Below are 5,010 nucleotides of genomic sequence, written 5' to 3' on the forward strand. Positions count from 1 at the left end.
ATAGGAAGATGAATCCACAAGGATATCCATCCAGTAGCCATCGATCATCTTAAGATAAGATATACTTTATTGATCCCAAGTTAAAAACATTTGCGTTACATCAGCATGTGTAACAGTTGTAAATATGCAGTGGTGTTTATTTGTAAATCATTTAGTATAATCACACAAATTCTGTGTTTTATATTGAATAATTCTGTGTTTTATCAATATGTGTGTACCTCCACCATTAAACTGTCGTATTCTGCACATTTCTTATACTATCTACATACATCTTATAAGAGTATAATACGTATAATATCAGTTAAAATAAGTGCTTAAACATACAGTAGTTAACATTGCAGGAAAGCAATATTTGACTTTGTCAGGCTTAATATTTATACCCCCAAAGCTTTTTTCTTATTCAAAATAAGACCTTAACCTAAAGTATTCTTTAATGTTTAAATAAAGCCTTATTAGTTTGTCTGTCTGTGTCTCCTATTAATAGCTAATAATAAAAATAATACATTTCAATAACGTGCTTTAACCACCAAGTGTCCCTTTCTATCAGCTGTGCAACGTTATGGTGTACATTATACCAATAAACCGATTGGATCAAATATAAAAGTCAGCCGAATTAGTATTGATACTGCAAGGAGACGTATTGTGTGAAGAGAAATTGAAGATTTTGTTTAATTGCTGATATATTTATGATCCACGTCACATATTCAGTTTCAGCGGCAGTTGTTCCTGTTTGTCTAGAAGTCTTCTCATCAGGGCTCTATAAATAGCGAACTACGGCAGATATGTAATATTTAATGCAGCCGAACCGTGTATTACAATGCCGTTATGTGATGACCTCCAAAGAGAAAAGCAAGCAAACTCGGAATAAAGTATTATTTTATTTTTTTTAAAAAAATTCGGATTTCACATCAACAGGAAGTCCGGTTAACTAAAATGTCCATGCGGAACAATACCCCAACCCATAGATCCGTGGGTGAATAATGTCAATCACCACATTACACAGATCCCTTCACATTTACATTTTAATTTACATTAAAGTATTTCGTGAGGCCTTCTAAAATGTTTTTAAATATAATTAGGGTTGTAGTTGAAGAGTTTTTTTAATTATTGCGTTGCCCAGCATTAATATTGACAATAACAACCAACCGCCGGGGAGCGTTCTCATGGCGTCTATTATCAATGCTATGGGAGGTCTATGAAGGTATATGGGACGGACTGCCCGTTGAAAACTGACTCTCAAGGGGTACCCTGTCTGTAATTCCGTGACGGGGAGGGGCCCTGACCGACCGTCAACATGTGACGGGTTGGGAGTGAACGTGTTGCGTATTCTGCTGCGACATTCGGACGGTAGTGTCTGAATTTCACGTGAACAACATGAGAGCATGGATCCATCCTGCGTTGTATCAACGGTTCAGGCTGGTGGTGGTGATGTAATAATAATAATAATAATAATAATTCCTTACATTTATTATAGCGCTTTTTCAATGACTCAAAGCGCTTTACATATACACACATTACACACATATCATACATGCAATGGTCAGAAACTGTGGACAATACCCACAGGAGCAAGTTCAGGTGAAGTGTCTTGCCCAAGGACACACCGGCTTTACAGACGCAGCAGCGGTGGGTTTCACCCCCTGTAATGGTGAGGGGGATCTTTTCTTGGCATACTTTGGGCCCCTTGGTACCAATTGAGCAACGTTTAAACGCCACAGCCTACCTGAGTATTGTTGCTGACCATGTCCATCCCTTTATCACCACATGGTACTCTTCTTCTGATGGCTACTTCCAGCAGGGTAACACCATGTCACAAAGCTCAAATCATCTCCCACTGCTTTCTTGAACATGACGATGAGCTCACTTTACTCTAATGGCCTCCACAGTCACCAGATCTAAATCCTGTAGAGTACCTTTGGGATGTGGTGGAACGAGAGATTTGCATCATGGATGTGCAGCCGACCAATCTGCAGCAACTGCGTGATGCTATCATCTCAATATGGACCAACATCTCTGAGGAATGTTTCCAGCACCTTGTTGAGTCTCTGCCACAAAGAAGCAAGGCCGTTCTGAAGGCAAAAGGGGTCCAACTCTGTACTAGCAAGGTGTACCTAATAAAGAAGATAGATAGATAGATAGATAGATAGATAGATAGATAGATTGATAGATTGATTGATTAGGTTTATCATGTTGCAGCTGAGCACACTTTACAGCTGAGCACACTTTACAGCTGAGCACACTTGCATGATATTGCCTGGAAAAAAGTGGCCCAAGTGGCACAGTGTTGCCCTGAGGCAACGAACAAAAAAACATAGTTTTAGCTCATTAATAAATACATAATAAGTCTTTAAACAATCAAATATACTTCTTTACGTATTCATGCACATGCATGTATTTTTATTTTAAGTTGTGTACATTTCTAATATGTTAAAAAGTGAAATGTATCTTACCAAGTGGTGGCCCTGAGTCCCCTGCAGCTTTGCTTGCAGAAAGGACTGCTCCACCCCCAGACAAAATGCCACACCCATATCATTCCCTCATTTTATTGGACACCAGCATGTCAGGTGACATTGTGTATATTTAAAAAATATATATATTTAGAGGGCCAGTGTGAGGTCGAAAAAAGTGGTTTGTTGCCTGAGGGCACTTATGTTTATCTTATTTAAATTATGCATACACTTTTTTGCTATGTTGCAAACTATTTTTAGAATTGATTTGTATAATATTTGCAATAATAAATATTTTATTTTCACTCTTGCCAAGTCTCCCAGGGGGGCAGAAGGGAGATGTTCTAGATATTTTAAAATGCATTAAAAACATACAGACAGACAGACAGACAGACAGATAAAGCCTTTCAATCTTACAGGTACACGTAGAAGCTTATGTTTACAAGCATGCTATGCATTACAATAAAATACACAACTCTATATTCATTATATATAAATAATACACTATATGTCTATTATTATGTAGATGTTGATTTAAGGTTGTTTCTTAAAGAGATAGTGAGCACAGGAACAATAATATGTATCTATAGTCCCCCATAATGGAGTGTTTAAATCACTGCTGAAATCAATTGCTGGGAGTTAAGTGTTCAGTGTGTTATATAACTCCTCATGGTTGCATGAGTGCTGACAGCGCAGATTTAAAGTTCCTGTGGTGAGGGTAAAACTTGACACAACACTCTCTGAATGCGTGAATGCAGTTTCAGTTCCCGCATTGCGGAGTTCAGGCTCTCCATTCACTGAGCAGGTGACCAGCCACTGCCACCTGCTGCTGGATGCTCGCTGCACACCCTGCAGCTGGACACACCCACAAATAGCTCTCATTCTTTATATTTAGCACCCAGATGTTCTCTAAAATAAGATCAAATGTAACAACGAAAACAAGTTAATGTATGTTACTGTTATAGAGAAACAAAAATACGAATCTAAATAATACAAATGTAATTCTGTATAAAATAATACCATAATTCAATTTTCTTTTCTTTTTGCTATATGTATGCTTACATTTAAAAATGTAAAGAAACAAGAAAAGGAATCAAAATTATAATATAAAAATAATAATGATTCATATTATTATCGAATGTGGTAGGGATTAGAGTACAAAGAAAAAGAAAAAGTATCCCTCTATGGCATGACTTTTTATTTCGGAAAAAAATGTTTCACCATGTGTTTTAGGAGCTTAGGGGTCCCTGAGATTATATCAATTATAAAATGTGAACCCCCCTCACCCCTCAACCAGGGGTTGGTTTGTTGCCTCAGGGCAACACTGTGCTACGAGGGTATTGACCAAGGATTTCTACAATTCAGAAGAAATATAAAAAACAACTCTGAATTCAAAAGGTTTTCTTTGTGTGTGTGTGTGTGTGTGTGTGTGTGTGTGTGTGTGTGTGTGTGTGTGTGTGTGTGTGTGTGTGTGTGTGTGTGTGTGGTGTGTGTGTGTGTGTGTGTGTGTGTGTGTGTGTGTGTGTGTGTGTGTGTGTGTGTGTGTGTGTGTGTGTGTGTGTGTGTGTGTGTGTGTGTGTGTGTGTGTGCCTAACCCTATCTTGACCTTCACTGTCCTCACTGTCAGACGGAATAGCCCTAACAGCCTGATCGTGTCCCTTCTGCCCAGAACATGTGTTGGTGTCCATGTCCTGTAAATATCAGTAGATGTAAAAACATTGATTAGGTTTATCATGTTGCAGCTGAGCACACTTTACAGCTGAGCACACTTTACAGCTGAGCACACTTGCATGATATTGCCTGGAAAAAAGTGGCCCAAGTGGCACAGTGTTGCCCTGAGGCAACGAACAAAAAAACATAGTTTTAGCTCATTAATAAATACATAATAAGTCTTTAAACAATCAAATATACTTCTTTACGTATTCATGCACATATTTTTTATTTTAAGTTGTGTACATTTCTAATATGTTAAAAAGTGAAATGTATCTTACCAAGTGGTGGCCCTGAGTCCCCTGCAGCTTTGCTTGCAGAAAGGACTGCTCCACCCCCAGACAAAATGCCACACCCATATCATTCCCTCATTTTATTGGACACCAGCATGTCAGGTGACATTGTGTATATTTAAAAATATATATATATTTAGAGGGCCAGTGTGAGGTCGAAAAAAGTGGTTTGTTGCCTGAGGGCACTTATGTTTATCTTATTTAAATTATGCATACACTTTTTTGCTATGTTGCAAACTATTTTTAGAATTGATTTGTATAATATTTGCAATAATAAATATTTTATTTTCACTCTTGCCAAGTCTCCCAGGGGGGCAGAAGGGAGATGTTCTAGATATTTTAAAATGCATTAAAAACATTGAAATGAGTGTTTATTTTCATGACATTATTGCACTACTTGAAAGAGGAAAAACAACAAGTCATTTAGTAAAAGTTTTAATTGTAAAAAAACTGTTAAAAAAAACCATTGAAAACAACAGAAGTCACCCCCACCATCACATGTGCACCATCGTGGTCTGCACATGGAGTGGCTGCCCCTCCACCTGGGGGGGGGGGGCTCT

General features: G+C 38.0%; 1 protein-coding gene across 1 annotated transcript in view; it reads right to left on the reverse strand.

Annotated features, from left to right (window-relative positions):
- Window positions 1-4,869: 4,869 nt before the first annotated feature.
- Window positions 4,870-5,010, reverse strand: part of nupr1b (nuclear protein 1b) — a 2,005-nt gene continuing 1,864 nt past the window's right edge. The window contains exon 3 of the mRNA XM_034089920.2: window positions 4,870-5,010. This exon is cut by the window's right edge and continues 168 nt beyond it. The gene's annotated coding sequence lies outside the window, so the exon portion shown is untranslated.

The sequence above is a fragment of the Pseudochaenichthys georgianus genome, chromosome 8 (assembly GCF_902827115.2).
Source record: "Pseudochaenichthys georgianus chromosome 8, fPseGeo1.2, whole genome shotgun sequence".
NCBI lineage: Eukaryota > Metazoa > Chordata > Actinopteri > Perciformes > Channichthyidae > Pseudochaenichthys > Pseudochaenichthys georgianus.